Raw genomic sequence first — 13046 nt, 5'->3', positions numbered from 1 at the left:
CAGCAATAACAGCAGGTACAAGAGCAAGAGAGATAGGAGCAGCTGCAATGGGGTTGTGCAGCATATGAGGTAGCTAGGGCAGCAGCAGGACCAGCAAGTGAGAAAAATTGGGGAGACTCAGATGTGGTTAGTCTCTCCAGAGCCTGGAACACCTTAGAGTTGGAACATGTCTCGACAGCTTCAATGGTAGATCCAAACCACTTGATAGTATTATAGGGGGCAGCTGGATCATCGGTCAGAGACATTGAACCTCTAAACTAAGTGAGTCCATGAGTTGTTCATCATCTCTTATCTGGCGCAGAGAAAATCCTTTCTCCAGCTCTTTGATCTGCTTGATCAGAATGAGGCATTTAGGTGATGAGATGGGAGAAGGCATAGGTGACAAGCTGGCAGACCCACAGAGCTAAAGATTTTACCCCAGCAGCTAACACACCACCAGCAGTATTAAAAGTCTTCAAAAGGACATAGTTTAAGTTTATAGTTATACTAAACTTGTAGTGCTACGATAATAATTCTTTTTAGAAACACATTTGCCAGTCTAGTCTAGTCATTTAGCTTTTCTTATCGCAGGTTATAAAGCAGCAAAGGAAGCAAAAACAGAAACCAAGACAAAAAAAAGCTCAGTTTAGGGGAGCTGTGTAGTGGAGCACTGGATCTGTCTGTTCTTTAGATCAAAGAAACAGTTAATATTATTCCATAATATTTTGACTTTGGTCCTTATTAACAGTTATCTTGTGGCAAGAGGGGAGTCTGGTCTACTGGTACTCTGTGCCTACTGCTGTGTCCTCCACCCCACCGCCCCACCCCCTGTTACAACAGCTAAAGGGGCCATGCCTGTCAAACGGCTCTCTTGAATGCTAATTTATATTAAGAAAAATGGCAACTATTTGGCACTTTAGATAATGAATTGAAGAGAATTGCAAAAAAGACAAAACAGTGGAAAAAAAGGCTGTCACAAAGAATCTACTCGAAAGCTAAAAACGAACAGATTTTTTGGAATATTGGCCACATTTTCTGACGGCTTCAGATCTAGACACTGGAACTATAGTGCCTGAAAGCTAGCTCTCCATATGCCTTTTGTCTTGATTCTATGAATTGCAGATAGTATTCACTGACTTCAGCTCTGCATCTTCTATGTGGCATATATCTATCTACAATTGTATAATATACTGGGAATTATAGAATCTATAAATTAGCATTCTTAAAAGATCATTCCCTGATCACTGAAACGAAGTAGTTAGATAATGACTTTCTGAATGGTAAATTAGACCAAAAGTTGTCAGTTAAATCACTCACATCTTTGCTTCACATCATATTTGGGTCTTTTTTTTCACTCTTCATTCTTTGCCTTTTTCGCTCGATTTGGAGAAGCTATTGCAAGTCACACACTGAGTAATTAACACCTGGAAACCACCTCAGCACCCCTCATGCAATGCGATACATTTGTTATGGTAATATAAATTATGTAACAGTTAAGTACAAAAATGTTCCTGTCCTATAAATTTAAATGATGCTTTTAAAAGAATATTGTCACTCCTCCATCTTAGTCTCTTTTCATTCCAGTCTATCAGCATTTGGCATCGCCAGCTTTCTTAACCCAGTCTAACCTGTTTATTAGGACAATCTAATAATCTGATTATTAGGCTCACCTGTGTCCCATTGCCTGTGTATTTACTCCTTGGTTTCTACCTATCGCTTGTGAGGTCTCACATTACCTGGATTTCTGAGCCATGTCTTGTCAGTGTTTTGCCAGCATAGTTTACTGTGTTTTGAACTACTTTCTGTGTAATGTTTCCAAGTCTGGCTGCCCTGTAGTACCCTGATTACGACTGTGTACTGAATCTTGGACTATTTTTGACATTGATTATTGAATTGTGTATTATTAAACTAACTGCCCCGCACACGCATCCAGTCTCTCTTCATTTGCATGACAAATATATGTCTCGATCAATTAGTGTATTCATCAAAAATGCTCTCCCAGTCCTGAGTATTCTTCAACCTTAAATGTCAAATATCTATAGAGGCTAGATGTATTTTTGAAAGATTGTTGAGCTGATCTGCTAATATTTTAAAATAACAACTTAAAATGAGTCCAACAACACTGTTGTCTATATTACACAGTGTTCCACCAAATTATTTTCAGACATTATCTAACACTATCTGTGTTTGATAAAGAATTTAGGACTTCAGATTTGCTTAATCCAATAGGGATTATGTGTGTTGAGGTGTAAATGACTTACATATGATAACATGACAGTCATATTCTCTATTAAGTATAGTCACTTTGTGTCTGCTTTCTGTTTAGGTTCTGATAGTTTCATTGTAAAAACAGACCATTAAGGGCTTCCATGACAACAATATCTAATAGTTGTAGTAATAAAGCTGCATTACATGATGAATCAATCTCATTTGACACAGTTGTGTTTAGGCTGCAGGCACTGTGGGTTTTTTGCCACATTGCTTGACTAGGGTTAAGGGTTTTGTCAAATGAGTTAAGAGTTCTTGTCAAATTACTCATCTGTAACAAAGACATGTGTACTGAACTGTAAACAAAGTACTGGCTTTCTCATTAGTAGTTAATTCTGATGTTAAGAAACATCACACTGATTAGAAAGGAAGAGCAATGAATGTCACCGTCGTATGAAAGCAATTTTCACAATATAGCTGCAAGGGGCGATGGCGGGCCCTCATACCTCCGACGCTCCGTGACCTGTGACATTTCATGATCAAACAGTACACTCACATCTGATGTGTGTGCCAAATTTTATGAGTTTTCAGAAATTGGAAGTACTATCTTCCTGTTTCCAGATGGTGGCGCTGTAACATAGACACACTTTTCACATGCAGATGGCATTATGCTCAATGCAGAAATAATCCTGTGAAGGTTGAATTTCATCATCTGATGCAGCAGCATAACTACCACACCTGTCTTGTGTGCTGCAGCACACAATTTAATTACATCAGTGCACATCTGGAAAGTTTAGATTCTGGATTGCGCTTGCATCAAGCAGGTGAAATTTGTATAGATGTGATAAATATACTAAGTTGCATGCATGCTGGTTTTTTGCTTATGATATATCATTTTCAGAATTTGCATTTACTTTAGGTGTGTTTGGTAAAGGTTATGAGTGTTTCAAAACTGGAAGTATCAGTTTTTGTGTATGGAAGGCAGTGATATAACCAGAACACAGTTTTGGTATGTCACAATGCTCAATGTTTAAATATTTTGAGAATGTAAGGTTCATGAGTTGGCGTTTAGGCTAATGATGGTAATTAAACATCCATACATAGTGTTCATTTGAGCCAGCGGCATTTTGTTTTGAAATATGTTGAGATCAGATCCACGAGTGTTGTGGATCATGCCTCGCGGCTACATGGTCATAGCAACAGCTAAAAGGATTTGGGCTTATCAACAGAATCATTTTTACGTGAACCAAGCAATCTGCCAAAAGTAGTGCCATGAATGGGTGGGCTTTCTTAAATTAACTATAACATTTCCTTTATACACAAGCAGGCTTAAATGCATAGTGAAATACATTGGCAGAGCAAACTCCACGACTTGAAGCGGAATTTCCTTGCATCACATCCACCACATTTCCATATTGGGACAGTTCGTCAACCCTCATCCCTGACAATCACCAAATTAACACAACACCACAATTAACAGCGGAAACAAAATATGATGTCTCCTTCTCTTAAAAGGCCATTCGGAGCTGGTTTGTCACTAAGTATGCAAAATGCTTCCCAACATGGTTGAGTTCGCAACACCATGACTCAAAGGTGAGTTTGCCTACGTCGCGTCCAATATTTTCATGTCCGGACAGCTTGTCAACCGTTATCCCTAACTTAAACACCAAATTAACACATCACCACAATGAAAACAGTTAATTTCTTACTAAGCGTGCGAAATGCCTCCTGGTGAATTAGCAACACCACTAAGGTGCTCCAAACACATAAACAAACATGGCGGCAACTCTTGTCCAAAATGTGTCTCAAGGGGTATGTCATGACGTAGGCAGCCCTAGACCAATCCTCACAGTACAACTCATTCATTTGATTGGTTAAACATCCTGTCCCTCATCAGACTGGTGAAACAATCCAAAAGTCTGTTCCCGTGACTTCATGTACACAAAATTTCAAATGAATCTAAAGAACCATCTAGGAGCAATATAGCCGAGAAGGGTGAAAAAGCCACTCTTTCTGTTGCCAGATGGTGGCACTATACCAGGGTGTCAGTTTGGGCATGTGGATATCATCATAACCATCATAACCAATAACCTGTGATGTCTGAGCTGTATAAAGCAACACATTCCTGTTTGTGTGGCGAGATATATAAATTCATCGTTTCGGCATTTCAACACCTTGCAAGATATCAAAAATTCCTTCGCAATTTAAAATCTGCAACATCTTGGTATCATATATAGCAAATCTGACATGAATCCGATGAACTGTCTAGGAGGAGAAAGTCCAAATGTAACACGTGTCAAAATGCACAAAATCCAAAATAACTCAGTTCTGCTGGGCATTGCTAATACAATGTAATTGCAAATTTGTTTGTCTTTGGGAGACCCACAAGACCTACAAAAGTTGGTGCGTGTAGGTGAAAGCACTTGCTGAGCACAAGACTCAATGTCATATCGGGGCAGTATGGAGTCCCCAGGCCATAACAGGGGCCTAGCCTCTGTCCCTGAGCAACTATCACAAGCACTGACTTGTGTATCAAATTTCATGAATTTCCGCCCATTGGAAGCACCTCAAAAATGGCTGAATGTTGGGTCAGTCAAAACACATGTGTATGTATACTTGTGTTTGTGAATATGGCCGTTTGTGTGTGTGTGTGTGTGTGTGTATGCATGTGTTTAATTTGAAACAGTAACAGTAACATGGTTTCTCTGTGGCTGGTTAGGGCTCAGCGTTAGGTGTCACACAGTGATACCAGTCAATTCTGTTGAAAGGCTGAACTGTCTCTGATTGGCTCATACAAGTAAAACAGATGTAGATCATTTTCTGCCACTGCCAGATCTCATCACAACATCTGAATACACCACAACCTCTAAAAATCTACTTCAAATCTTTTTGTTATTTACATGACAATTATATTACATTTAAATCTCCAAACTGTCACAAAAATGAATAATAAAATAGTAACAGTTTTATCTTGAATCCTGAAAATCATTGGACATATATTTTGTAGAGTATTGAGCATCCATTTGGTGTCATGTGATTTGCAATGTTACTTTAAACATAAAAGTGTTTTATTACAGTTAATTCCAAGATGCTCAAAGTTAAGGAATGATAATACAGGGACTGTGGTCGCAGTACATTTTTGTTAAACTGTATTTCTTGAGAGAAATATTAGTTCATATCTAGGACAGAGGAATTGTAGAGTATTGAGCATCTATTTGGTGTCATGTGATTAGCAGTGCCTATGGTATTATTGCAATCTGTTGATTGGTTTTGTCTGGATTGTTTTTGCCCAGGTAGTTTCAGTAAAGAGTCATGCTTTCGTGCTAAATTGCTCTCCTAGCGTGTGATTTGTATAATTAAAAGAAAGGACACAACATATTTTATCAAAATATATCATACATATTTTTTAAGTGTAAGCATTGCTCCATAGTGTCTACTGGTGTGTTACTATGTTCTTTCAGTCGAATGATTTTCCCTTCAACAGTTGTTTTTCCAGTTTTTCTGTGCTGATTTGATAATGCGGTAGGAGTGGTTGCTGCTGTGTTTTCCTCTGTGCTGTTTAACCTCTGATCAGAGTAACATGGACAGACAGCTGGAAGTGTGTGGGCGTCAGTGTCTGATCACAGTGTGTGACTCGCATTGGTTGCCTTTAATGTCAGACTCATGCAGTCAGCCAATCACACAGCCATGTGGTCACCCACTGAGTCCCCTTAAATGCTAATTTGTGTGTGTGTGTGTGTGTGTGTGTCTGTGTCTGTGTCTGTATGTGCGTGCGCACGCACATCTGTGTGTGTGTAAGTGTGTCTGTGAGAGAGAGAGCGAGACAGAGACAGTCAGACAGACAGACAGAGAGAGAGACAGAGAGACAGAGAGAGAGAGAGAGAGAGAGAGTGTGAGTAATCAAACACATTTAAAGATAGAGTCTACACATTTAGCCTCCTCTCCTCTAATCTTTCAATCTCTTTTTTCTTTCCTGTTGTTATCTTGTACTGCACTCCTTTCCTCTTCTCTGTACTCACATCTCATCTTTTCACCTGTTCATTTCTTTGTCTCTCCCCTCTCTCCTCTAAGAGGAACTGAAGGGCATGACACTGTGCATGTTTGAGTGTGTGTGTGTGTGTATGTGTGTGCCTGTATGTGTGTGCGTGTGCATGTGTCTTGAGTGGGAACAACTGAAGGGCAATAAGTGTATGTGGGCAGATTTGAAGCTAGTCCAGTTTTTCCTGCATCTGTTTTACTATCTAACTCAGAGGTGACCCTGTGCTCCAAATCTCCCTGTGTGATCAGCAAAAGATTGTTTATGTATGTGTAAAAAGAGCTGACCAACACTACACACTCACACAGCTCACACACAACTCCACAGTTATATGATCCTTGTCGACACTTTGTCTGTAACTGACTCATGGCACAGAGCTTACTGGAAAAGAACCAGAAATGGACGCACACACACACGCAGACACACGCACACACACTCACACAATAGATTGCAATATCATCTCCAGAATTACCTCTGGCTATTCACCTTATGCTCATTTATTACAGATCCACCCTGATACTCAAAGGGCAATTTCATCCTTCAGTATAAAATGTTGCCTGTATCTCACACACACACACACACACACACACACACACACACATATACGCACGCATGCACACACACACACGCACACACACTCACACACACACACATTTTTAGATGTTTCTGTCTGAAAACATTAACTGAGAATGAGGTCCACAGGGTAATATGGAACCTCAGTGCCAGTTGTTAAAATGGAGGGTTTTATGAGGTGGGAGTGACTGATTTCCTCTATGCCCTGTTTTGGTAGGAGCGACCTCTCAGACCGCAGATAATGAGACAGAAGGGTGTCTGTGTGTGTGTGGTGGGGGGGGGGGGGGGGGGGTATTTAGAGGCAGTGGGGTGTGACAGCAGTCTAAAAGAAGTATTGGTCTTTTGTGGTGTTTGTGCCTAGGGGGCTGCAAAGAGTCCCTGCTTGATTTTCTTGGTTTCATTAAACTCAGTGATGCAGGAAACTCTCCTCCCATTCTCAAAGAGGAACCAAATCTCATTCACAAAACAACCGTAGAATACATGTGGTGTATGGCGTACATGTGTATATATAGTTTGTTGGCTATGCTGTAGAGAGTATTAAAGATACGGCTTCAAAGATCCATGCTGATTCTTGTGTTTATATGTTTATAGATGTTAATCTAAAGATCTAATGCAGGCAAACAGACCGTTCTCTCACAGACTTCTCTATGTGTGTTTAATATATCTGTTAAGTACAGTTAATATCATACTTATTTAGGGCAGGTTTTCTGAACATGCCATTCACGCGGTGGGGATAGTGGGGAGTGAGATTGGACATGTTGTTTTTGGAATAATTGGCAAAACATGAGTCCATTTGTTTTTGATCGTTAAATATTTTGACATCATAAGCTGTTACATGCAGCGCTGTGTTGCTGTATTATGCATGTTTGTCATTCCCCCGATTCCAGCCTCATCTCTGTCTGTCAGTAATCTTATGGCAAATAATGAGCCATAGAAAATGACATTTTTTGGTGCTTCAGTTCCCGTGTTTCTGCCCTGCTGTTACTTGCCGCCAGTGCACTTCATACTATGCAGTAACAGTCCAACAAGTATCAGTATCATTAAATATATGCACAGTTTTGCTGAAAATACACAATGACACAAAAAGAGAGAGAGAGAGAGAGAGAGTCTGGCTGGGATTCATTAGCCAAAGGCTTATTACTGGGATGGATTTTCACTGATTAAAACAAAGCAAGCGAAATAACTGATGAACGAGGTGAAATGCCTCAGAAATTTAATCAGCTTAGAAAAATATCCCATACTACATGCATTAATAAGTGAAAATACGTCTTCTGTGTGTGTGTGTGTGTGTGTGTGTGTGTGTGTGTGTGTGTGTATGTACTTATCATATTCAGTGGTGTAAAATCAGATTTAGTCATATAATAATGACACATATACAATAATCCATGTTTACTTTAGCATAATACTGACTGTAAGACATAACCCCAGTGCAGCTAAGATGCTGTAATATGTTAGCAGATATGATGACATTATGTGCATAATGTATAAACTGACTGACACTTCAATTATTTTGTATTTTTTATTCTGAGGCAGGTGTTACACCTCTGATTACCACTTAGAATTGAAATTTATCAATGTATATGTCACCCATATTAATGACTCTTTTTTAAAAGAAAAACAAATTCCTTACAAGCAAGAGAGAGAGAGAGAGAAAAAGGGAGAGAGAGAGACATGGTCTGTGTAAAGATTGAGAAAACATTTTGGAGTATTGCTTAACAAGGAAAAAATACCCAGTAGAATAAGAGCTAAGGCTGAAAAAGATAATCAATACCTCATTTTGGATTCCATATTTGCCTCTCCCCCATGACCACTCACCCCAACACCCATACACCTCACAATTACTCACTTCCGCAAGATCAGTCAAAACTTTATTTATGTCCCTGTTCATCTGCAAGTTCATAGATATTAGAATGTCACTCCACAAGGAATTTAATCAATCTTCGCACTCACACACACACACACACACACACACACGCACACACACAAACTAAATCATCCTGGTGTCATCCCTTGCTAATCATCCACCGGAGCAAGCATCTGAGAAAATTGGATTTCAGGAAAACTGGCTCAAACATGGAATTTCAGTCCCGGAATAGATTTTCCCTTGGAAAATCCCCCCATACGGAAAGAACAGATAAGCAATCTGCCCAGTTCCACCAGTTAGAGACTTACAGAAACGAATGGCTTCATTCCTGATCTTTTCTTTCTCAAACCACTGTATACCTCTTACTCATAGATGTAAATAATAGGTTTAGGTCAATGTGCATGGAATTAGCACCAACATGCAGCAAGCATATACATTAATAAATTCATTTTAATGACATGATTTTAAACAGTGTCAGTTTTGTACAAAACCAGTTTTACAGTATTGTTAGCTCTAAAAGTGTAACTCTGAGTTACATAAACATATTTTAGCATTCGTAGAATCAACACTGACCAGAGTAAACTCTTCTTTGAGAACGTTTGAAAACAGCACCCTCTGCTGAGCATGTAGAATAACTCTAAAATGAGCAATGTGAACACATGCTGTGCAGAGAGACTTTCTGCCCTCTACTGATTTTATTCCTCACAAGCCATAGCACAGAGCATACGTACCAATAGAAATATTCACACACAAACACGTACAGAGAGGGAAAGAGAGAAAGAGAGCGAGAGAGCGAGAGAGAGAGAGAGAGAGAGAAATTTGACAAGTCCATCTGTAGGGAAGAGTTGTTCTCTCTCTCTCTCTCTCTCTCTCTCTCTCTCTTTCTCTCTCTCTCTCCCTCTCTCTCTTTCTCTTTCTCTCATTATCATGCTTAAAGTTTGAGTGAGTGATGGATAATCAAAACTGCAAGCAGACAAAGAAACACATACACACACGCACACACATGCGTGCACACACACACTGAATAGAGGGCCTAATTTTGCCTTTCTGAACCGATGCTTCAGCTGAGCACAGAGAGCAGCTGAAATGCAGCATTATGGTGGACCTTGTGACAGAATGATTATATTGCATATTTCATAACTGACATTTAGAAAAGATCAAACTCAAAGCCCAGACTTTGCCCTTACCGTAATGGTACTTCTCAAACTAGAATTACCTAACAGTATTGTGCCAGTGCGTGCGTGCGTGCGCGCGTGTGTGCCTGTGCATGTGCATTGGACTGTATGTGTAAGCTTATGGCTGTATCTATGTTTATCTACACATTTACGTATGTCCCCTCATATTGATTATCATATTATGTGTTTGTCTCTGTGTTTGTGTTTATATATGTATGACCAATGCACTGGACATTGCAGGGAAATTTTAGTGCCCCTTTGTACCTTTAGACAGTTTACACTCTTGTGTTATGGATAAATACAATCTAAATCTTCTTGAAGTTGTGACTGCCACCTTGAAAACACTTATCTAAAAGTTCTCTCTGCTAGGGTGTGATAGATAGCATTGTCTACCTTATGGTTTGGAGAAGAAAGAAAGAAGCGCTGTGTGAGAGAGAGAGAGAGGGAGAGAGAGAAGGAGAGAGAGAGAGAGAGAGAAAGAGAAAGACAGAGAAGGGAAAAGAAAGAGTCAACCAAACAGATGCTTCAGTTTTATCGGAGGGAAACTTGAAGCAAGAAATTGCTTTCCAAAGACAAAGTCATCAATCCTGTGACAGCACACATATATATCTTAAGCTCTGACAGCAAAAGTTCTCTTAAACAAACATATAGACACACACATGCATGCACACACACACACATACACACACGCACACACACACACATACACACACGCACACACACACATGCACACACGCACACACACACATGCACACACACACAAACACACACACACACACACACACACACACACACACACACAGCACTTGCTTCACTGCGGACAGAAAGTAGTCGATACATTAGATCAGTGATTTTCAATCTTGGACACACCCTGCATATCTTCATTTTAACCCTCAATTACCACAACTGATCGAGCTAATCAAGGGTTTAATGATTAGATCATCAGTTGGAATCGGGTGTGTTAGTTCTAGATTGAAACAAACATTTACAGGGCAGGGGAGTCCTGGGGAGCAGATTGAAAACCACTGCTCAATCTATTCTTCATCACACCCCTCTGCCCTGCAAAGCCCTGAACTAACACCCCTGGTTCCAAATTTTGAAATTATATTTGTATTTAACGCATGAATTCAGCTTCAGTGTTTCATGTAATGCCACAAATCGTATTGTTATTGCTCTAACATGATTTTGAACACGTTGAGTGCACTGTGTGTGTGTGGGTGGATGAGGATGTGTATTGTGTTGTATTTATTATAAGTGTGCTTGTGTATGTTGTTTGTTTGGTGGGGGGTTGCTTTTGATTGTAAGAGTATACCTGTGGCTTTATTTGCTTATTTAATTGTTTGTTTGTGTAGGTAAGTGTCTGCCAGGTGTTCTGTGTGTCTAGTGGAAGATTGTTTGTCTGTGGGTGTGTCTATATCAGCTCGATTTGAGCACTGGGTATAAGTGTGTATGCCCACTTGTATGCAAATGTACTGTATGTGTGTATGTGCGTGCATTGGTGTGTATGTAATGTTTAGTGTTGTGTTAAATGGACTTTAATGGCTAGTCTAAGACAGAGCCTTTAAGTCTCAGCTCAGTGGTTTTAAGACACACACAGACACACACACACACACACATCCTTTCTCTTTCATCGTTTCACAATTTCTTGATGAAAGACCTCTGTCTTGCGTGAAAGAGAAGAAACGTGTAGGGGTCATGTATTATGGAACAGAGTGAGACTGGTTGAATGATCCTGCTTGAAGAACAGACGTAGAGTTTGATTTAAAATGACTGATGGTGAATCAACAGACACTAATGACATAGTTATAATGTAATTAGAGCCAAAGTGGCTTCCCTGTACAACATCACATAACAAATGGCTTTGCCACGGGTGCTTGTGGAAGTAAGATAGTGTGTACAGTACATTGGCTGTAATGGTTACATATGAATTGTAACATCATGTAATGTAATGGAACATATGAACTGTGTTGTATGACTTCACAGATGTCGACTGGAAGGAGGTGACATCACAGACACTATGGTTAAAGTAGGATGAGAGAGTTTGTGTGTTTGTGTGGCGTTTTTTAGCTGTCTTCACCTGGAGACAAAAGCTTTTAAGCCTTTCTCTAACCCCTCCAGACCAGCACTCTGTTAATCAGGCCTTGGAATGCATGAGTGGGCACTAACAGGCTAACTGGGGTATACAGGGATTAAAGGTTCCACTCTCAACACATCATGACCACCTTATTACAGGATTATCTGCCAGTCACTGCCTTTTCAGAGCAAAGGGACTGAAAAATGTCACTTGGCCTGGCAGCGTGTCTCACACACACACACACACACACACACACACACACACACACACAGTTGTAATGCCGATGTATCTTTGTACATGCAAAAAAATGAAGAATACTCCTAAAAGAGAAGTAAGAGAAAGAGAAAAATGTTAAGATACAAGATACTATACAGATAGAGAGAGAGAGAGAGAGAGAGAGAGAGAGAGAGAGAGAGAGAGACAGAGAGACAGAGAGAACAGACACAAGCAAACATAGAGAATCAATATATACCAGTTATGCTATTTTCCTGCTCTACATGGGAAAGTAATAGTGAGGAATAATGGGGTATTATCTTGAAAATACAATACATGAATTTGTTTGTTATTTGGATAAATTAATCAAATCTCTCTCTCTCTCTTTCTTGTATGTGGCTGAAGTGGAGTGCATTGGGGGGATCATTTGGAGTCTCTACAAATATGAACCAGGGAACTGTAGTGACACACGTACACCTTCTGTCTTCCGTCCAACCTCACTCAGTACTGTAATTGCACTTCTTTATCACCTGACCAATCATGCAATAGATCAAGGTAATAATTCTGTTATTAATTACATTCATCGTTTGAGGGGGAGAGAAGAGCCAAGGGCTTTTTAAAGGAGTGGAGAGTCAGAGAAATGGAGAAATGGTGCAGTTAAACTCAATGAACTCATCCAGTCTCTCAGCCTGTGCTCAGCAAAACACCATGACTCACCGTGGCTTTGGGCCATCAGGTTCATAAAAGTTTAATCCAGTTTACAAAACTCATCAAACCCTGCACTGGAATGCAGTGTACACAACTCATCACTACTCTAGTCCACTTTATAAATCCGAGTGTATCCAATTTATAAAAAGTCATCCAACCCAACATAATCCAGTTTACAATATTCACCATTACTCTCATCCAGTTTACAAATCCACT

Source organism: Chanos chanos, chromosome 10 (assembly GCF_902362185.1).
Source record: "Chanos chanos chromosome 10, fChaCha1.1, whole genome shotgun sequence".
Lineage (NCBI taxonomy): Eukaryota > Metazoa > Chordata > Actinopteri > Gonorynchiformes > Chanidae > Chanos > Chanos chanos.
This window is presented reverse-complemented; position numbering follows the sequence as displayed.